The sequence below is a fragment of the Drosophila ficusphila genome, unplaced genomic scaffold (genome assembly GCF_018152265.1).
Source record: "Drosophila ficusphila isolate 14025-0441.05 unplaced genomic scaffold, ASM1815226v1 contig_758, whole genome shotgun sequence".
NCBI classification, from domain to species: domain Eukaryota; kingdom Metazoa; phylum Arthropoda; class Insecta; order Diptera; family Drosophilidae; genus Drosophila; species Drosophila ficusphila.
In genome coordinates this window covers 177,277-200,974 of record NW_025064700.1, presented here as the reverse complement: position 1 = coordinate 200,974, position 23,698 = coordinate 177,277, and the positions used below count along the sequence as shown (strand labels likewise).

Below are 23,698 nucleotides of genomic sequence, written 5' to 3'. Positions count from 1 at the left end.
GATGCTTAAATTTGGCACTATTGCACTGTATTTTTTTCGGCACAACGCAATATCCGGTTGAATTTTTTAATTTTTTTAGAAAAATTTGGTTTCTATAAGCAGTTTGTCGCTAAAAACGGAAACGCACTAAGCGGAAGCCCTTTCATATAAGTTTGTATGGGGACCAACCAAACCATCGAGTTTTCGTCGCATAACCCGGACGGACACTATAAGAGTCGTTATAACAGGATTCTACTGTATTTAAGAAAAGGCAATTCCGCTCCATAAATTAATTAAAAAACTGTTACAACTAAGTTAAAAAAATTAATTACAAAATATCCAAAGAGGAATAAGTTTTAAAAATAATAACTTATTATTGAATTCTATCGAAATTAAGCAATTATATTCTTACACTTAGTGTTTCTATAAATCTTAATCTTTAATTGGTCTTTCTTTAAATCTAAATAAATCTTAATCTTTAATTTGTTTTTAATTTAAACACTCAGTTTGATTTTTGAAATAGCGGAGAGTATCAATTATCTCTTGTTTCACTGAATAGATTGGGGATAATAAGGTCTGCTGCGCTTTTATAAAGGCTGGGTTGTGTCATGACTTATGGTTAATCGTGGCAATTTCTAGTCCTTAATAGACGATTGGATCTGATGACCCTGTCTACTTTGGTATATCGTGATATGAGCCGGGACTCCATATCTTGAGATTCCCGTCCCGATAAGTGTTGATAATACCGGGCTTACTTGCATGTCCGCGATAGCAATGTCTTCAGGCTACCGAGTTTAACGGTCAATGATTGTTGGGCAGTAATTGGGGTAATCGTCTATGATTAATCCATTTTTGTATAATCAAGTCTTTGGGTCAAAAGTGTAACATGCTGGAAAGGTGAGCGACGTCACTAAAAAATCTTCGTGTTTTGAAAAGGGATTGAGTGTTTTGATGTTTAAGACGGTGTATCAGCGATGGTATTTTTAGTTCTAGCTACTCTGACAACAGAAGTACTGAAGTGATTGAAAATAATTGAAATTCTTTGGTAGGTGTTCTATGCCGTTAAAATAAAAATATGGCACAAAAAACCAATCGACTATCGAAACTTCAAATGAACCATCTCGGATTGCGGGATTAAGTCTTCTAGCCCTAGCAAATAGTGGGGATCATTTGATCATTTGTTTAAAATTGGGAGCTGTGTAATTTCCTTAATTTCTTTCGATTTCTTGATTATCGAAGTTGATTGTCAGTTAAAAATACAGCATCAACTTACTTGAAAGGTAATCACCATTTCCGATTCAGCAAACTTGGACATAATTGCCTTCTTAAGGATTTGTACTTATCTTGTTTCTTACCCGCATTAAGTTCTTGTAGCAAATAAGTTTCTCGATTTTAATGAAACATTTGAATCAGTAAATTTCCGTAATTCCTATGCGTCGACGAAACATTTTTTTCTCTCATTGTTTGAGGTAAGGTTGCGGTTTCAGCGTTGGTCGAGCGGGCTCGCTATATTCGCAGATATTCAAATTGTCAGGGTTAACCAGTTATATATCAATTACTCAGGCAGGAAGGTGCAACAGCTACTAACTTTTTATACCTTTGTTGAGGTCAAAATTGAACTGAAGTCACAATTTTTAATCAGTGACTTATATTCCGAGTGTCCTTGGGCCGGCTATGTACCGGACGTACCAGAGAAACTTATTTATTTGTGAAAAATGAGGACCTTTGAGTTAAGAAGGTAGAGGAGCGGGAGGGGCGCATCTGAAGGGGGACGTCCTCAAGTTTGTTCCATTCTCGTCAGTTTACATTATGCTGTGGTCTTTAGAGCAGCGGGCCTTCGCCGTCGGGAAGGTCGCTCAATTGTTGCTTTGCAACGTCCCTTTCGCGCTCGCTTCGAAATTTTTTCTCCCAGACTCGGTGCTGGACGTAATTTCATTCATTCAGTCAACTTATTTCTGAAGTGTAGAAGTGTCGCTAAAACTCAGAACTGGACTTGAATAGACCAGCACCAGCAGAAGCTGTGGAAAGAGTGAGGTAGTCAATTAAGCGTTCTCCTCGGCGTTCGGCTCGCAAGCATGCATTTGCTACAGATTTGACTCGATGATTTTGTTTTTTTTTTTTTGGTTATTTGAAATCCCTTGTCGATCAACCACGGAATATAAATCACCTGAACAACAGTCGATATGCTATTGTCAATATTCCGGTTGATGTGTTGAGAAGAGTGGATGAGTACTTTAATAGACGTAATTTTTATTATGAAAAAAAAGAATAACAACAACAACAATAACTACAGTGTGTTTTCGTAGAACTTCCTAAATAATAGGTATATATATATTAAGTTTCATTTCAATCTGTTAATTCATGCTTTGCTTACAAGCCATTTTTACGATGGAAAAAATTGAATATCGTGCAGTGAAATTCTTGTTTTTTGTTTTTTTTAGCGCCAATAAAAATGAACAAACTAATGTTAAAGGTGTAAATTGATTGTTCGCCTAAAATTAGAACCGTAGAACAGTGGCTTGCTGAATTTAAACGTGGTTGTACAAGTCTTGATGTCGATCAGAAATCATAGCCAAAATACAGGATATGGTTTTGGAAAATCGTCGATTAACTGAGAGGGATTTAGTAGAGACTAATAATATCCAATAAGGCAGTATGAGCCATAATTTAAGTAAGAATGCGATTTTTCGGAGCGATTTAGAAAGGATAATGTGGATTTTATGCGTCGATTCATGAGACTTCATGAGACGATTCATGAGAAAGGCTAAAGAGTGGTGTGAACCTATTATTGCAACAAAAATTCGTGAAAAAATACCAGGTTTGCAGAAACAAAAAATCATCAGGACAGGAGAATGCATCGTGTCAAAAAAGCATTTTGACAATTACTAAAATCCATAATAAAAGTTCAAATTGTTGCAGCATTCACCGTATTCACTAGATTTGGCCCCCATTAATTCCCTTTTTATCCGGAACTCAAAAAAATGTATGCGTGGCAAGCGTTTTTCGTCAAATGAAGAGGTCATAACTGTTGAAGCGTATTTTGAAGACCATCCGGATTTTCACTTGAGGGATGGGATCCACAGATTGGAGTGTCATTGAGCAAGTGTTTTAATGTTCAGGGATATTACATATAATGGGATGGGCTTCATTCGTACAGAGTAAAGTGTTCTGATCGCGGTCAACTTGGTGGCCGCCAGAGCTATCTCTGTTTTCGAATGATTGCAAGTTGACACACAGCTTCCTCGTGGTGCCTCCTGGGTAGCTATCTTAGCATCCGCTAGATAGTAAGCTAATGTGTGGAGCCCAGTGAAGACCAAAGCGAAAGCCTCGGATAAGATTCCCCCTTATGTTGACGACCACCGCAAAATGAAAAAGGACTACAATTTGAGGATATGCACCTGGAATGTCCGGCCCTTAATTGGGGAAGTTCCTCTATCCAACTGGCGGATGCCCTTGAAAAATTAATGGCTGACATTACCGCCATCCAGGAAATGAGATAGACAGGACAAGGTTGCTCCAAGCGAGCAAACTCCGATATCTGCTACAGCTGCCATGCGGAGAGGCGCGAATTTGGATGCGGATTTGTAGTGAGTCGGAGACTTCGCCACCACGTCTCTTCGTTTAACCACAGTGAGTAAACGGCTGGATACAATCCGCGTCAAAGCTAGATCTTAGCATAATTTGCGCGCAGAAAGAAAGAGAAAGACGATATTGTTAAGGATGCAGACCACGACGTGAAGATCATCCTCGGGGACTTCAACGCAAAGGATGGGCAAACGCATCTAAGACCCCACCGTAGGTCGATTCAGCCTCTATGAGACCACCTCGAAACACGGTCTCAGGCTAATTAACTTCGCCGCAGCGCGAAACATGGTAGTGAGAAGCACTAGATTTCGGCACCTCGATATCCACAAGGCCACATGGCTGTCCCCTGATCAAAAAACGCGCAACCAGATTAATCACGCTGTGATAGACGGAAGGCATGCGTGACACGTGATGGACGTGCGTAGGTTCCGTGAAGTCTCCATTGACTTGGACCACTATCTTGTTGCAGCCAAAATACGCATGCGGCTATGCCGAGCGAAAAACATACGCCCCATCACGCAACGACAGCTTGACGTCAATAGGCTGCGATCACAACGGACAGCAATAGCCTACTCCACTCACCTCTCGGAACTGCTCCACCAACCTATCCCTCTCCCTGTTGATGCCGGCGGACTCTGGGCGCACATATCCCACTCCATGCGAGCTGCTCCTGAACCACCCATTGAGTTCAAGCGCCCACCCACTCGGAACCATTGGTATGACAAGGAGTGACGCCTCGCAGCTGCGGCAAAAAACGCCGCCCACAGAAAAATGCTGCAGTCTGGCGCAACACGAGCTACGTGTGAACGTTACAGGGAAAAAAGGAAGGAAGAGAGGCGACTTTTCAGACGGAAAAAACGGGAGCAAGAAAGGCGAGAGTGGGAGGAACTTGCGGTGTTGCAGGACAGGAATGATGTTCGAAAATTCTACCAACAAGTCAACCGTCTGACACAAGATTTCAAGATCAGAGCATATAACTGCCGGGATGAAAATGGAAGTCTGGTTACGGATACGCAGTGCACGCTGAGGTTATGGAGGGAGCATTTCTCGAAGCTGCTAGCAGGCGATGACGGCACCAATCCCGCCATTCGAGGAAGCAACCCGATACCACCAATCGACGATAATGTGGATATACCATTACCTAGCCATGAGGAGGCCCGAGTTGCTATAATGCGGCTCAAAAACAACAAAGCAGCCGGTGCTGATGGACTGCCAGCAGATTTGTTCTAGGCCGGCGGCAAAGAGCTGATAAGATGCATGCATCAGCTCTTGTGCAAAATATGGCTAGAAGAAAGCATGCCCAACGATTGGAATCTCAGCGTCCTTTGTCCTGTACTGAAAAAAGATGATCCGACGATATGCGCCAACTACCGGGGAATCAGCCTGATTACCATCTCATACAAGGTCCTATCAAGCGTAATATGTGAACGACTGAAGCCGGATACCAACGCATTGATTGGACCTTCAGACCTGGTAAGTCTACCATAGACCAGATCTTCACATTACGCCAAATCCTGGAAAAAACCCACGAGAATAACATCGACACACACCATCTCTTTGTCGATTATAAAGCTGCATTCGATAGCCCGACGAGGGAACGCCTATATGCCACCATGTCTGAGTTCGGTATTCCTGCAAAGCTAATACGTCTTTGCAGAATGACATTGAGCAGCACCATCAGCTCTGTCAAGGTAGGAACGAACCTCTCCGAACCTTTTAATACCGTTCGAGGTTTCAGACAAGGCGACCCCCTGTCGTGCGATCTCTTCAATTTCGTGATGGAAGGGGTACTGCGGAAAGCCGGTGTACATCGATCTGGCACTATTTTTTATAAAAGTGTCCAGCTCCTTGCGTATGCCGATGATGTTGACATCATTGGCCGCAGCAAGCGTGATGTCACTGCTGCATTTTCGGCTATCGAAAAAGAGTCGGCAAAAGTGGGTTTGGCGGTAAACGAGGGCAAGACGAAGTATATGCTGTCGACAAGCAGGGAGACGCGGGGTCTAGACTCCCATGTGGTAGTGGATAGCTATACCTTCGAAGTGGTCAAGGAGTTCACGTAACTTGGCACTGCCATTAACACCGAAAATGACGTCAGCCTGGAGATCAAGAGAAGAATCATACTTGCCAATAGGTGCTACTTTGGTCTGAGTAAGCAAATGTCCAATAGAGACCTCTCTCGCCGTACAAAATTAACACTCTACAAGACACTTATCCTACCCGTGCTATTATATGGCGCAGAAGCATGGGAAATGTCATTGACGGATGCAGCAGCGCTTGGAGTGTTCGAGAGAAAATTTCAGATTGGAGGAGGCGCGCGAGGAGCAGAGGCGCCTGGAGGGAGACGTTGAGGTCGGCCAAAACCCGAATCTGGTTGTAGTGCCACCTAATAATAATAACTGGAACCAAAAATATAACCGCTGATACAGCGAAAGTGAAGTTATCGTCTACTACAAACTAAGAAAAATGGACTCGATTTGCAGTCATTTTCACGCACTTGAATTCAATAATGAATCGGAAAGAATGTGCTGCGCAAGTGGCAAGGTTGGTTAGCCTGCTTTGCAACTTCCACCAGAGCCATTGTGATCAATAGTCTCTGGTTCCACACCAGAGTCCAATCACTTCTTAAAAAATATCCAGATCCAAATTACGTCTTTTGGCGCGACAAATAGAATAAGGGACAACTTCATTCACACTTTTAAGGTAATTTTATCATTTCATTAATACATTTAAATTTAATTTTTTTTTCTAGGAATTTAAAGTGTGATCTAATGTGATATTAAGAGTGAGTAATGCCAAGATCGGATGCCGTGAACTTGTTCGCGGATACATAACACCCGAAATAGAAACTAAAATTTTTTTTAAATTAAAATTTTTTCTGCTTGTGAGTCCGTTATAGCTGTTTCCTCTGGTTCAGGCGGATCTTGTGGTAAACGACCTTGAAGTTGATCCTGATGCTTCCTGATTATCGCCCAATAAAGGAATCACAGCCCGATTCCCCCATGCATCTTCCATTTTCTTTCCTTCTGGAAAGGGAGGGAGGATTCTCCCAACAGACTGCGATAGTCCGTTACTAGAATTAACGACCGGTCGTAAACGTAGTGGCAAGACTTAAATGCTGCTGCGATAAGCGTAAAGCGCGACAGTTATTTGGCGCATATCCTTAGAGAGTGTTCAATAGTTAAACGTAACGGTGTTCTCTGACTAAAGACTTCATCGAGTCCATAGTGTGTCGCGTCGAGTGAATCGTGTTGACCTAGCAGGGCGATTTATGTCACGAGACTTTTTAAATCACGGAATTCGAGGCGTTCTCTCGGTCAACACCAGTGTACATTTTTGTATAACATAAGGCAAGAAGACGTGGAAAAAATTAAATATCCACTAAAGATCATTTTTGTCTTTTGGTGATGGGGATTCTGAGCTCATTGAATCAATTTAAAATGCTAGCATCGGACGGATCATGTGCTAAATTAAGCTTTTTATTGATTTTCAATCCTACGACGTTTTTAGACTGTTGACACAACGCTTAGTCCTCTGATTGGGTGTTGTTACAATAGTCTACAACCGTTGTGGGATTGACAATCTGCCAATTAATAGCTCAAATTGACAAGAATTAATTTGGCTGTCATCCTTTGATAGTTGTTGAACTCTACGTTTCATTTGAACATGATAGGCTTTTTTCGGAAAAATGTGCTAAACGTCAAAATCTGAAAAACGTAAAAGGGCAAAAAAAATATTACCGTCACCTTTTTTTAGAATCAAATGCTCCGCTTATTGCGACGAAAACTCAATGGTTTGGGGGGTCCCCATATAAATTTATATGAAAGGGCTTCCGCTTAGTACGTTGTTTTTCCGCTATTAGCGACAAACCGCTTATACGAACGAAAATTTTCACATTTAAAAACTTTCGTATTGTCAACGTTTTCTTGACCAAATTTGTTGTTTTTTGTAAATTGAGAGAGTTAATGAGTTTTGTGTACTCTACTTACAAGTGCCTATCAACTCCTACATTTTTTTCATTTAAATTGTTTAACCGAAATAGATTATGGTTTTTTATATCCTTGCAGAGAAAGGGTATTATAATCAATTATCAATTATGGAACAATTAATATTCATTGTGATATAAAAGTCATTTTCAAACCCATGCACAGCATAAGGGTTAAACGACATCATCTTTTCCTGTTTCTTTCGCATTTACAGGAGAACACTCTTTCACTCGCACTCATTGTAGTTCCTAATAGAGGAGTGACGCTGGCGACGAGACTACCTTATACTTATTATGCCATGCATGGCACTGTGAACTTATACAAGGTAGTCTCATCGCCAGCAGAATTGTTCGGGTTTGCTCCCCTATTGCTACGAAAGAGGTTGTACGTGGACGATTTTTTCTCAATACGTTAGCCCTTGTGTGCTTATGAAAAAATACTTGTTGCAATTATTGCAGCAAGCACATAAAAGGCGTAACATTTACTATTGCAGAAAAATGTTTTAAGGGGTTATATCCAGTTGCAATTTTGAAAAAATCGAAATTTTTTTTTTTGCCAATTTTGAATGTTTATATATCTAAGAATATTGTCTGAAAATTTCACAGTATTCCGGTAAATAGTTTTGGAGTAATGAGTGTATTTATAAAGACGTCTCCCACGTAGTTCAACTAGTAGCCAAAACTTTAAATGCGTTTTTCTCGAAACGATGTCTTCAAAGTCGGTGAGGAAAATTTCTCCGAGACGGCTTGACCGATTGACTTGAAATTTTCACATTCTCTTCTTAGATATTTTTTTCAGGTAATGACACAGGGAATTTTGGCTCCGACAAAAATTTCGATTTTTTTTAGCCACTTCAAAGTTGAAATTTTTGTGCCAAAAACAAAGTTTTATGTTTGGAAAGCCGCCATTTTGTCAAAAATCAAAATTTTGAAAATCCCACGTGTCATTACCAGTATTTGTCTATTCTTTGCTTAATCCTTTTGGTTTTTTGTATTTCTGATAATTTGGATCAGAGATATCTTCCTCACCGCAAAACACCTTTTTTAAGTGGACCCTCAGAAGATCCTCTACAGGACCGACGGAGTCCAAAAATTTTTTTAATGTATTCTAAAACTAGAAAAAATTACCTATCTTTTCATATATAACACGTATACATACAATAAATAGCCTCTCCAAAAATAATTTTCAAAAAAGCTAATTTTTTTGGCCTCGCAACTGGATATAACCCCTTAAAGGGGGGACAATATAGGAGCGAATCCTGAGGAGCAGCTTTGGGCACAAACCAAAAATTACGGAACATTTAGTATTCATTATCATATAACAGTTCTTTCTAAACCCCCATGCACAGCATAAGGGTAAAACAACATCATCTTCTTCTGTTCCTTTCGCACTTATAAGAAAACATCCTCTCACTCGCACTCATTGTAGTGCCCAATAGGGGAGAGACGCGTGATCTTTCTCTCTCGATCTTTTTCACTTGCTTGCTCCCTATTCTCACTCCATCGCTAGTTGCTTCATGCTACTTTCGCCCTGTCGTACTCTCTCTCAATCGGTCTCGATCGCTCTCTCTCTCTTTCTTTTTCGTCACTTCCGTTGCATACTTGCGTGACGTTACCGTTACAATTGTAAAAATTTTACCCTCATGCGCCTAAAGAAGATTCACTTCAAAAATTTGATAAAAATCGAACTATGTACTACAGTCGAATCCCGATAATTCGTACCCCGCTAAATCGAAATTCGCGATAATTCGTAAAAAATTCTGTTCCCTTGAAAAAAAATCCCTTGAAAAAAATCTCGATAAATCGAATTCCTGTCTAATTCGTAAAAAAAGTGATCCCCTTGCCATTTCGAATTATCGGGGCTCGACTGTATATCATATAGCTCCCCATAGGAATGATCAAAAAATCTATATAGAAATAACGGAAATTAAATTATAACATCGTTTCTTTTCATCAGACAATCATGATTTTTGGTATATTAAGTTTTCTTATGAATTTTAATTAAATTTCATCAAAATCGGACAACTGTATCATATAGCTGCCATATGATCAATAGTCGAAAATATGGAAAATTAATAGAAAATTCGTCATAGCTTCGATGTTGTTAAGCCTTTATGTTTATAAGCTTCACCTCGCCGAAGCTAGCTTCCTTTCTTGTTCTTTAAAACTTCGTGCCGTTTAGGAATGTTTTTCTAGTTACTTTGACAAAGTTATCATATCAGGTCGAAATACAAGCATAGCTCACAAATATGTAACTGTTAACCGATTCGTGCGGCCTCAAAATAAGTGTTCTTCACTCAGACTTTGAGCAAAAAGTCTGAGAGCAACCGAATTGCTCGTATTTAACCGAAGAACAGTTTTTCTGTTCTTTCATTCTCGGACCGTTTGCCTACGAAACACGATTAAACATCTTTGCGCATGTATGTGTGAAGTTTCGTAGGTTCTACGCGTCACTTGGCTTTGTGAATCTCGATTGTGAACATTGATTATTCTAATTTATAAGAAATGGGACGTGAATGTAATAAAAAAGTGCATCAATTTTGTAAATTCTAATTCTTTATTAGTTGTTAAGCTAAACTCAAAATAAATTAATTTAAAAGAACACGATTCATTTTTTAATCATCACAATCAAAATATTAGCTTGAAATATGAAAAATTCATGTTCAAGAAGTTTCTTTCGTGAAAATTGAATGTTACAATATCACAGAACGTACAACGTACATACTCTGTGCAGCGAAACGAAGACAAAATATTGAAAAGACTTTTTCAGTCAATCGGTCACTCGTATCACTCATTGTGCGATGTTCAGTAAACAAGCGTTTCCCGATCAGCTCATCGTTATGCGCTCAACAGAAAATCAAAACAAATATAAGCAAAGTCTGCTGCTCGGAGAGCGAACGAGACTGCATGGTTGTTTTCCGTTGTTCTCGAGAACAGAGTGTAAGGAAAAAAACGTTTAACAGTTATTTGCGAGCTATGATTACAATACATTTTATTTGTTTTTTTTTTTTTTTTTAAATAAGTACAGTAACCTCACCAGAACAGTGACACTTAATGCTTAAGAGTTGGGTTTTTAATTAAAAGCTTAATCACGATAAGTGTTTATTATACATGGACGCGGTCACATACCTTGGGCATAGGTTGACTGATTAAGGAATAATGCCAGATGACAATAAATTTGAAGCGTTTAATAACTATCCAATACCAAAAGATGCGTATATAGCGCGACGATTCGTCGCATTCTGAAACGATGACGAAAAATTCGTTAAAAATGTTTCTTATTATTAAGATATTTATTTAAATTTTTTAAGAAAGATGTTATACACAAACAAGAAAGGAAGCTAGCTTCGGCAAGCCGAAGCTTATTTACCATTGTAGCCATCAAATATGTCGAACCAAATACTCGTACATAGAGGCTAAACAACATCGAAGCTATGTCGATTTTTCTATGAATGTCCGATTCTTATGAAATTTAATTCGAAATTTAAGTTATTAGAAAACAAGAAAGAGAGCTAGCTTCGGCAAGCCGAAGCTTATATACCCTTCAGTCATCAAATATGTCGAACAGAATGCATAAAGGCTGAACAACATCCAAAATTCATTCTTGTCTGATGAAAAACAACGATGTTATAATTTTATTTCCGTTATTTCTATGAAGATTTTTTGATCTATAAGATATAGTTGTCCGATTTTTATGAAACTTTTTTCTCAATATAAGAGTTCCTAAAAAACTTGATATTCAAAAAATCATGCTCGTGGGATAAAAAACAACGATGTTATTAATTTATTTCCATTAATTCTATATATATTTTTCGATCTTTCCCATGGCAGCTATATGATAGAGTTATCCGATTTTGATAAAATTTAATTCGAAATTCAATAACAATTCGAAAACGCTTTCTTGAACAAATCAAGTCGATCTGATCAAAAATGACGGCGTTAGAATTTTTTATTTCATATGGGAGCTATCCGATATAGTCGGCCGATCCGGCCCGTTCCGACTTATATAGTGCGTGCAATAACTACACACCTTTTGGTAAAGTTTCAGCAAGGTAGCTTTAAAACTGAGAGACTAGTTAGCGCGGGAACGGAAAGACGTACAGACGTATTCTGATTCTACTTGTGATGCTGATCAAGAATACTTTATGGGGTCTAAGGTCTCTCCTCACTGCATTGCAAACTTCTGACTGAAATTATAATACCCTTTTGCTCTGCAAGGGTATAAAAATCAAATTTTAAATATTCACTCTTACACACTTTGGGGGCTCCTTGGCCCCCAACGGCATATACGGCGGTAGCTACGCCCCTGATGGGGTCTGAGGTGTCTCCTTCACTGCGTTGCAAACTTCTGACTGAAATTATAATACCTTTTGCTCTGCAAGGGTATATTATATATTCTAAAATTTTTGATTGTCTTATGAAAAACAACGATGTTATCATTATTTCCAGTTCATTTTCGTTAATTCTATATAAATTTTTCGGTCTTTCCTATATGTTATAGTTGTCCGATTTTTATTAATTTTTTTGTCGATTCAAAGGTATTATGTTGTTTGGTAATGACATAACGGTTTTTACATTCAAAATTCACGCTTCGCTTGTGAAGTCAAATATAATCGTATCTGGCTGTATATCGTTTGAAAGGTATTGGCATCACCTTTAATATGACATATAGTTTGTTTACATGAGCTTCCACGTTAAAAAATTACAATCGATTGAAATGGAGTTCACAAACGCAGAAATTCGGGCAATTTTGAAATTTTATTTCGCACAGGGAAAAACTGCTGCGGAATCTCGCAGACAGATTATTGCTGTCTTAGGAGATAACAAACTTTCGATTCAAACCGCCGAACAGTAGTTTAGGTGATTCCGAAGTGTCAATTTTGATACCGAAACACACAAGCCCTCCAGACGACCAGTGACCGTTGATACGAATAAAATCATGGAAATAGTGGATCGAGATCGTCATGTGACTATTGGAACCATCGCAGAGGAGCTGCAACTAAGCACGGAAACAGTCCATAGGCATTTAAAGTCGAAAAATTTAACAAAAAAGCTGGATGTATGGGTGTCTCATGAGTTATCCCAAAGAAACCTTTTCGACCGTGTATCAATCTGCGAATCTTTGTTGCACCGTAATAAACTCATTTCTGGATCGGTTAGTCACTGGTGATGAAAAATGGATGACATATGACAACATAAAGCGTAAAAGATCCTGGTCGAAGCACGGTGAGTCGTCTTAAACGGTGGCAAAGCCAGGACTGACGGCTTCAGAGGAATTATCCATTATGAAGTGTTGGCCTATGGCCAAACCATCAATTCTGACCTCTACTGTGAACAACTGGAGCGATTGAAGATTGCACTTGAACAGAAGCGGCCAACCATGGTGAATCGTAAGGGCGTTGTGTTCCATCATGACAACGCCAGGCCCCATACATCTTTGGTGACGCGTCACAAGCTACGGGAGCTTGGTTGGGAAGTGTTAATGCATCCACCTTATAGTCCGGACATTGCCCCAAGCGATTACCATCTGTTTTTGGCCATGCAAAATTTTTTCGATGGACAAATATTGAGTTCAAGGGAGGATTGTACAAAATCTAATCGCCGAGTTTTTCGCCAGTAGGAACAAGGACTTCTTTAGGAGAGGGATATACAAGTTACCATCAAAATGGCAGAAAATCATCGAAGACAACGGTGCATATAGCACTTAAATCGGACAATGCTAACTATGTTAAAATCGTCCTCAAAAATCAATAAAGAAACCGATATGTCATTACCAAACAACCTTATATTTAAAAACTCAATGTTCTAAAGTTCAAGGTCGTGGGATAATAAACAAAGACGTTATAATTGTTTTCATTATTTATATATGGGTGATTCCATATCAGATTTACAGTCGATATTGGGAAATTCGATGAGATATTTTTTTTCATGCTCTTTATCGAAAATAAATCGACACGTATTTTTTTATATGGCTCAGAAAATTTTTTTGAAAAAGTTATGATTTTTTGAATTTTTGATGAACTGCCTTTTTATTGATGATAGTCGCGTTTTCCAGCCCCAATAACTCGATAACCGTACGTCGCAGAAAAAAAATCTATAGGAAGTAAAAATTTCAACCTTCCTTCTTCTTTGCAAAACTTTCGTGAAATAATTTTTCTAAACAATTTTTCACCACAAAAAGTTCAAATGTTTATAACAAATTAATTTTTCTCCAACTTGGACAATTTTGATTTTTTTTTTTTATCACAATAAATCCTTTAAATTCTTCTGATGGTATCAAAAGTAGATTTTGAGTTATAGAATTAAATAGCATTAAAAATTCATTTCATTGACCCTTACTATGCGCGCGCGAAGCGAATTGACGCTCGTTAGAGTCGTTGGTCGGCGCACGCCCTGAGACCGAGCGCGCGGACCGTGCATGATGATCTTGAATATTCTATAACTCAAAAACTAATTTTGATCAATCAATCAATAAAAAGGCAGTTCATCAAAAATTCAAAAAATCATAACTTTGTCAAAAAAAATTTTCTGAGCCATATAAAAAAATATTAGGTGCGCAACTAAGTTCCCGCTGTTTTTTCGATAAAAATGAAACTTTATATTAAAAAAACTTTAACATCTGAATCATTGAAAGTATTACCCATCGCTAGACACAACTTTTTCCCATTTTCTGGCAGAGCTTGTATACCTTGACGCCAGCAGTTTTCATTTTTTGAGTCTATCCACGAATCAAGCCATTTTTTTATGTCTTCATATGAGTTTAACTGCCGATCAGCCAGGCCTTGTGCCATCGAATGGAACAAGTAAAAATCAGACGGCGCAATATCTGGGGAATACAGCGGGTGGGGTAGGACTTGCCATTTGAGCGTTCCCAAGTAGGTTTTAACAAGCTTGGCAACGTGATGCCGAGCGTTGTCATGCAGTAAAATCACTTTTTCGTGCCTCTGCTCGTATTGTCAAAAATCAAAATTTTGAAAATCCCACGTGTCATTACCAGTATTTGTCTATTCTTTGCTTAATCCTTTTGGTTTTTTGTATTTCTGATAATTTGGATCAGAGATATCTTCCTCACCGCAAAACACCTTTTTTAAGTGGACCCTCAGAAGATCCTCTACAGGACCGACGGAGTCCAAAAATTTTTTTTAATGTATTCTAAAACTAGAAAAAATTACCTATCTTTTCATATATAACACGTATACATACAATAAATAGCCTCTCCAAAAATAATTTTCAAAAAAGCTAATTTTTTTGGCCTCGCAACTGGATATAACCCCTTAAAGGGGGGACAATATAGGAGCGAATCCTGAGGAGCAGCTTTGGGCACAAACCAAAAATTACGGAACATTTAGTATTCATTATCATATAACAGTTCTTTCTAAACCCCCATGCACAGCATAAGGGTAAAACAACATCATCTTCTTCTGTTCCTTTCGCACTTATAAGAAAACATCCTCTCACTCGCACTCATTGTAGTGCCCAATAGGGGAGAGACGCGTGATCTTTCTCTCTCGATCTTTTTCACTTGCTTGCTCCCTATTCTCACTCCATCGCTAGTTGCTTCATGCTACTTTCGCCCTGTCGTACTCTCTCTCAATCGGTCTCGATCGCTCTCTCTCTCTTTCTTTTTCGTCACTTCCGTTGCATACTTGCGTGACGTTACCGTTACAATTGTAAAAATTTTACCCTCATGCGCCTAAAGAAGATTCACTTCAAAAATTTGATAAAAATCGAACTATGTACTACAGTCGAATCCCGATAATTCGTACCCCGCTAAATCGAAATTCGCGATAATTCGTAAAAAATTCTGTTCCCTTGAAAAAAAATCCCTTGAAAAAAAATCCCTTGAAAAAAATCTCGATAAATCGAATTCCTGTCTAATTCGTAAAAAAAGTGATCCCCTTGCCATTTCGAATTATCGGGGCTCGACTGTATATCATATAGCTCCCCATAGGAATGATCAAAAAATCTATATAGAAATAACGGAAATTAAATTATAACATCGTTTCTTTTCATCAGACAATCATGATTTTTGGTATATTAAGTTTTCTAATGAATTTTAATTAAATTTCATCAAAATCGGACAACTGTATCATATAGCTGCCATATGATCAATAGTCGAAAATATGGAAAATTAATAGAAAATTCGTCATAGCTTCGATGTTGTTAAGCCTTTATGTTTATAAGCTTCACCTCGCCGAAGCTAGCTTCCTTTCTTGTTCTTTAAAACTTCGTGCCGTTTAGGAATGTTTTTCTAGTTACTTTGACAAAGTTATCATATCAGGTCGAAATACAAGCATAGCTCACAAATATGTAACTGTTAACCGATTCGTGCGGCCTCAAAATAAGTGTTCTTCACTCAGACTTTGAGCAAAAAGTCTGAGAGCAACCGAATTGCTCGTATTTAACCGAAGAACAGTTTTTCTGTTCTTTCATTCTCGGACCGTTTGCCTACGAAACACGATTAAAAATCTTTGCGCATGTATGTGTGAAGTTTCGTAGGTTCTACGCGTCACTTGGCTTTGTGAATCTCGATTGTGAACATTGATTATTCTAATTTATAAGAAATGGGACGTGAATGTAATAAAAAAGTGCATCAATTTTGTAAATTCTAATTCTTTATTAGTTGTTAAGCTAAACTCAAAATAAATTAATTTAAAAGAACACGATTCATTTTTTAATCATCACAATCAAAATATTAGCTTGAAATATGAAAAATTCATGTTCAAGAAGTTTCTTTCGTGAAAATTGAATGTTACAATATCACAGAACGTACAACGTACATACTCTGTGCAGCGAAACGAAGACAAAATATTGAAAAGACTTTCTTCGGTGACTTTTTCAGTCAATCGGTCACTCGTATCACTCATTGTGCGATGTTCAGTAAACAAGCGTTTCCCGATCAGCTCATCGTTATGCGCTCAACAGAAAATCAAAACAAATATAAGCAAAGTCTGCTGCTCGGAGAGTGAACGAGACTGCATGGTTGTTTTCCGTTGTTCTCGAGAACAGAGTGTAAGGAAAAAAACGTTTAACAGTTATTTGCGAGCTATGATTACAATACATTTTATTTGTTTTTTTTTTTTTTTTAAATAAGTACAGTAACCTCACCAGAACAGTGACACTTAATGCTTAAGAGTTGGGTTTTTAATTAAAAGCTTAATCACGATAAGTGTTTATTATACATGGACGCGGTCACATACCTTGGGCATAGGTTGACTGATTAAGGAATAATGCCAGATGACAATAAATTTGAAGCGTTTAATAACTATCCAATACCAAAAGATGCGTATATAGCGCGACGATTCGTCGCATTCTGAAACGATGACGAAAAATTCGTTAAAAATGTTTCTTATTATTAAGATATTTATTTAAATTTTTTAAGAAAGATGTTATACACAAACAAGAAAGGAAGCTAGCTTCGGCAAGCCGAAGCTTATTTACCATTGTAGCCATCAAATATGTCGAACCAAATACTCGTACATAGAGGCTAAACAACATCGAAGCTATGTCGATTTTTCTATGAATGTCCGATTCTTATGAAATTTAATTCGAAATTTAAGTTATTAGAAAACAAGAAAGAGAGCTAGCTTCGGCAAGCCGAAGCTTATATACCCTTCAGTCATCAAATATGTCGAACAGAATGCATAAAGGCTGAACAACATCCAAAATTCATTCTTGTCTGATGAAAAACAACGATGTTATAATTTTATTTCCGTTATTTCTATGAAGATTTTTTGATCTATAAGATATAGTTGTCCGATTTTTATGAAACTTTTTTCTCAATATAAGAGTTCCTAAAAAACTTGATATTCAAAAAATCATGCTCGTGGGATAAAAAACAACGATGTTATTAATTTATTTCCATTTATTCTATATATATTTTTCGATCTTTCCCATGGCAGCTATATGATAGAGTTATCCGATTTTGATAAAATTTAATTCGAAATTCAATAACAATTCGAAAACGCTTTCTTGAACAAATCAAGTCGATCTGATCAAAAATGACGGCGTTAGAATTTTTTGTTTCATATGGGAGCTATCCGATATAGTCGGCCGATCCGGCCCGTTCCGACTTATATAGTGCGTGCAATAACTACACACCTTTTGGTAAAGTTTCAGCAAGGTAGCTTTAAAACTGAGAGACTAGTTAGCGCGGGAACGGAAAGACGTACAGACGTATTCTGATTCTACTTGTGATGCTGATCAAGAATACTTTATGGGGTCTAAGGTCTCTCCTCACTGCATTGCAAACTTCTGACTGAAATTATAATACCCTTTTGCTCTGCAAGGGTATAAAAATCAAATTTTAAATATTCACTCTTACACACTTTGGGGGCTCCTTGGCCCCCAACGGCATATACGGCGGTAGCTACGCCCCTGATGGGGTCTGAGGTGTCTCCTTCACTGCGTTGCAAACTTCTGACTGAAATTATAATACCTTTTGCTCTGCAAGGGTATATTATATATTCTAAAATTTTTGATTGTCTTATGAAAAACAACGATGTTATCATTATTTCCAGTTCATTTTCGTTAATTCTATATAAATTTTTCGGTCTTTCCTATATGTTATAGTTGTCCGATTTTTATTAATTTTTTTGTCGATTCAAAGGTATTATGTTGTTTGGTAATGACATAACGGTTTTTACATTCAAAATTCACGCTTCGCTTGTGAAGTCAAATATAATCGTATCTGGCTGTATATCGTTTGAAAGGTATTGGCATCACCTTTAATATGACATATAGTTTGTTTACATGAGCTTCCACGTTAAAAAATTACAATCAATTGAAATGGAGTTCACAAACGCAGAAATTCGGGCAATTTTGAAATTTTATTTCGCACAGGGAAAAACTGCTGCGGAATCTCGCAGACAGATTATTGCTGTCTTAGGAGATAACAAACTTTCGATTCAAACCGCCGAACAGTAGTTTAGGTGATTCCGAAGTGTCAATTTTGATACCGAAACACACAAGCCCTCCAGACGACCAGTGACCGTTGATACGAATAAAATCATGGAAATAGTGGATCGAGATCGTCATGTGACTATTGGAACCATCGCAGAGGAGCTGCAACTAAGCACGGAAACAGTCCATAGGCATTTAAAGTCGAAAAATTTAACAAAAAAGCTGGATGTATGGGTGTCTCATGAGTTATCCCAAAGAAACCTTTTCGACCGTGTATCAATCTGCGAATCTTTGTTGCACCGTAATAAACTCATTTCTGGATCGGTTAGTCACTGGTGATGAAAAATGGATGACATATGACAACATAAAGCGTAAAAGATCCTGGTCGAAGCACGGTGAGTCGTCTTAAACGGTGGCAAAGCCAGGACTGACGGCTTCAGAGGAATTATCCATTATGAAGTGTTGGCCTATGGCCAAACCATCAATTCTGACCTCTACTGTGAACAACTGGAGCGATTGAAGATTGCACTTGAACAGAAGCGGCCAACCATGGTGAATCGTAAGGGCGTTGTGTTCCATCATGACAACGCCAGGCCCCATACATCTTTGGTGACGCGTCACAAGCTACGGGAGCTTGGTTGGGAAGTGTTAATGCATCCACCTTATAGTCCGGACATTGCCCCAAGCGATTACCATCTGTTTTTGGCCATGCAAAATTTTTTCGATGGACAAATTTTGAGTTCAAGGGAGGATTGTGAAAATCTAATCGCCGAGTTTTTCGCCAGTAGGAACAAGGACTTCTTTAGGAGAGGGATATACAAGTTACCATCAAAATGGCAGAAAATCATCGAAGACAACGGTGCATATAGCACTTAAATCGGACAATGCTAACTATGTTAAAATCGTCCTCAAAAATCAATAAAGAAACCGATATGTCATTACCAAACAACCTTATATTTAAAAACTCAATGTTCTAAAGTTCAAGGTCGTGGGATAATAAACAAAGACGTTATAATTGTTTTCATTATTTATATATGGGTGATTCCATATCAGATTTACAGTCGATATTGGGAAATTCGATGAGATATTTTTTTTCATGCTTTTTATCGAAAATAAATCGACACGTATTTTTTTATATGGCTCAGAAAATTTTTTTGAAAAAGTTATGATTTTTTGAATTTTTGATGAACTGCCTTTTTATTGATGATAGTCGCGTTTTCCAGCCCCAATAACTCGATAACCGTACGTCGCAGAAAAAAAATCTACAGGAAATAAAAATTTCAACCTTCCTTCTTCTTTGCAAAACTTTCGTGAAATAATTTTTTTAAACAATTTTTCACCACAAAAAGTTCAAATGTTTATAACAAATTAATTTTTCTCCAACTTGGACAATTTTGATTTTTTTTTTTATCACAATAAATCCTTTAAATTCTTCTGATGGTATCAAAAGTAGATTTTGAGTTATAGAATTAAATAGCATTAAAAATTCATTTCATTGACCCTTACTATGCGCGCGCGAAGCGAATTGACGCTCGTTAGAGTCGTTGGTCGGCGCACGCCCTGAGACCGGACGCGCGGACCGTGCATGATGATCTTGAATATTCTATAACTCAAAAACTAATTTTGATCAATCAATCAATAAAAAGGCAGTTCATCAAAAATTCAAAAAATCATAACTTTGTCAAAAAAAATTTTCTGAGCCATATAAAAAAATATAATACGTGTCGATTTATTTTCGATAAAGAGCATGAAAAAAATATCTCATCGAATTTCCCAATATCGACTGTAAATCTGATATGGAATCACCCATATATATATTTTTTATCTTTCCTATGACAGCTACATGATAAACTAAAGCTTATATACCCTTGCAGTCATCAAATATGTCGAACAAAATACGTAAAGGCTAAACAACATCGAAGCTATGACGAATTTTCTATTAATTTTCCATATTTTCGACTATTGATCATATGGCAGCTATGTGATACAGTTGTCCGATTTTGATGAAATTTAATCAAAAGTCATTAGAAAACTTAATATACCAAAAATCATGATTGTCTGATGAAAAGAAACGATGTTATAATTTTATTTCCGTTATTTCTATATAGATTTTTCGATATTTCCTATGGCTATATGATAACGTTGTCAGATTTTAATAAAAATTTTTTCTCGATTCAAGGGTTATTAAAACAGCCCATATTTTGAAATCATGCTCGTGGGATTAAAAACAACGATGCTATAATTTTTTCCATTATTTATACAAGGTGACAAGAAATAACCCGGGCAAATTTGGAAGCAATGGATTACAAATATGTAATGGGGCAGGCCTTGCAGAAATGGATTTTTCAATAGCTTTTGGCTTTTCTGAAACAAATATATTACCCTTTTTGCGATTTCGATCTACAGTAGAAGCGACAGTATAACGACTTTCAAGGGACCGACGAGGTTTCGTCGTTATACCCGGAAGACGCACTAAGCTAAAGAATATAAGTGTATAAGTCTGTCTGGGGACCAATCAAGCCATCGAGTTTTCGTCGCAATACCCGGAAAGGCACTATAGGCGGAGTCGTTATAACAGGATTCTACTGTATTTGATATTTGTTTTAGGATATCTAACAAGCGTTGTGCAATTTTAAAACTGCTACAACAAGGAAATCCCCCAATGCGACTTTGTTGTCTCTGACGCTATCCCGCGATTTTATGAGTTTGACCATGAAGGTGACCTTCCCGGACGAGGCAGACCATGCACCGCCAACACTTCCCAAATTCGCCAGATCGTGAAAAAGCGGATCACCCGGAATTGCAGTGTCTCGGTCAGAAAAATAGCCCGTGAAATCGGAGTGAATCGATAGTGTTCGGTTGATTGCCAAAAATTAACTTTATCCCAAACCCTACAAGCTCTAAAATGTGCAGCTTCTTACGGATGACAATAAGCGCGTGACACAACAGAGATGCCGTCAGCTGAAGCGTCGGGCCGCAGGTCAAAACTGGGAAAGTTTTCTCTTCATGGACGAGAAGATATCCACCATCCAACAGGCACACAGACACCAAAATCAGCTGAAGCTCCAGGCACCTCTGCAAAGATAGTTATCCGATTTTGATCAAATTTAATCCGAAATTCAATAACAATTCGAAAACGCTTTCTTGAAAAAATCAAGTCGATCTGATCAAAAATGACGGCGTTAGAATTTTTTATTTCATTCTCTCTTATGGGAGCTATCCGATATAGTCGGCCGATCCGGCCCGTTCCGACTTAAATACTGCGTGCAATAACTACACACCTTTTGGGAAAGTTTCAGCAAGATAGCTTCAAAACTGAGAGACTAGTTTGCGCAGAAACGGACAGGAGGACGGACGGGGACAGACGTACTGACGTATTTGGATTCTGATCGTGATGCTGATCAAGAATATATATACTTTAGGGGATCTGAGGTGTCTCCTTCACTGCGTTGCAAACTTCTGGCCAGAATTATAATACCCTTTGCTCTACAAGGGTAAAAACACCATCTGAAAGAAATGGTCCGGGCAGCCGAGTTTGTGTTGTTACGGTTAAGTGAGCGGTAGAGCATAGAAATTATGGAGTTTGAAAAAAAAAAAAAACAGTTTCTTTTTCTCGGGGAGCCTGGGAATCTATCCTTTATATCCTTTATTTGATCTTGCAAACTTCTGACTGAAATTAGAACACTCTCTGCAAGGGTATAGAAATTAAAATAACAAAAACGAAGGCGGAATCTTTCTAAACAAAATTATTGGCTAACATAATAAAAAACCGAAATGAAAGTTAAACTTAAAAAAATACTACTAAATGGGGCCAACAGCTTCTTATTGCATTGAGTTCGATTTAACCAAATGCGATGCTTCTATTGCAGCTTCTGTCCACCATTTCACCAATTGATTTCCTCTTATCGTTTAATTACAAAACAATTTGCCGCTCCGCTATCGGCAGTTTCCTTTTGTTTACCGCGCAATACGACGCTTTCAACGGTCAGCTTAAAGAAAAAAACTCGTTGAAATTGTGCAAAATTTTAAAATATGAAGAAGCTAATTTTGATCAGGACGCTTCGGCACTTGTTATCGTTATTTTAGTTTTAAATATTAATTTAAATTAAACTTGATTGTGTTGTTCAAGACAGATGGCTTGGGCCAATAATTCATACATTCGTACTTGTTTAGATCGAGTGCAACAACGACTTTTCTTCGACAACAGCACTCAGCTATTTCCTTAATTTTTGTTCGAACTATGTACATACGTGCAATTTTAAAACAATATTTGTATGTATGTACATATGTTATTTTCCTGTTGTACATATTATAACATCAACCAAAAAGTCAATGTTCTTGACAAAACAATGGCCAAACAACTCCCTAAGGTATACTATCGATGTACATATTAATGTATAAATGTAGTGTCTATTTTGTATACAAAAATCAATTTAAAAACCAAAAAATTTTGGCACATGTCCATAGTACACATATGTATGCAGGTATGTAGGCCCGTAATTCTTTTAGTAATAGATATAGCATTTTTATTCGTATAACACCATTTTGAAACTCTAAAACTTAAAAACATGTATGTATACGTTTACGCACACAACATATGTTTACTTTCATATTCCATAAAGGTAGAAAGAAGCGACAATACATTTTAAATTTAAAGAAGTTTGTATGAATGGTAGGAATTTTAACACAGCACTTAAGTATAATGTTAGCAAACTCATTGAATATACATTTTATTTAGAAAAAATGCTGTAGGTAGCAAACGATGAGTTTTAAAACATGTATTAAGCGCTGTTTAAATGCATTAAATGCGGACTTACATTACTTCTTTATTGTTGATATTTCTATAATAAAAACAAAACAACAAAGCAAATCGTTTCTCAGAAACTATGGAAGAGTGGAACGATTTTTTTGTACATTGGGTATATCATAACACGTAACGATTTTTGTCTAATACCGTATTCCGACACAAGGTGCTTGCAGTGGTATGCTTTCTTGTATAATAATTTTGAATTTAGGTCGAACACGCCGCGTATGGCCACACAAATCGGAAATCTACTAATAGAATGGATTTTAAACTAATATTTTAAGCAAAGCATATATACATGTGTTTCCTTTACCATTCGCGATAATTTTTCTTAAATTTCTCTTGTGTCAAACAGACAACGATAGATAAATAAATTACGATATATTCCGAAAAATAACAAGGACTCCACTTTTGCCTACTTACAGTTTTAAATGCAAAATCAT

At 37.5% G+C, this 23,698-nt stretch overlaps 1 protein-coding gene across 2 annotated transcripts in view; it reads right to left on the bottom strand.

The window, feature by feature from the left end:
- The window catches only part of LOC108100843 (protein gustavus), a 32,910-nt gene extending 9,511 nt beyond the window's left edge, over nt 1–23,399 (bottom strand). Inside the window, exons 1-3 of one of the 2 annotated variants that reach the window (XR_006245775.1) lie at nt 23,269–23,399; nt 16,750–16,862; nt 10,679–10,791 (exon numbers count right to left, since the gene is read on the bottom strand). The gene's annotated coding sequence lies outside the window, so the exon portion shown is untranslated. The remainder of the gene's footprint in view (nt 1–10,678; nt 10,792–16,749; nt 16,863–23,268) is intronic. The other variant, XM_043208872.1, reaches the window with a different exon arrangement.
- Between the last annotated feature and the right edge of the window lie 299 nt (nt 23,400–23,698).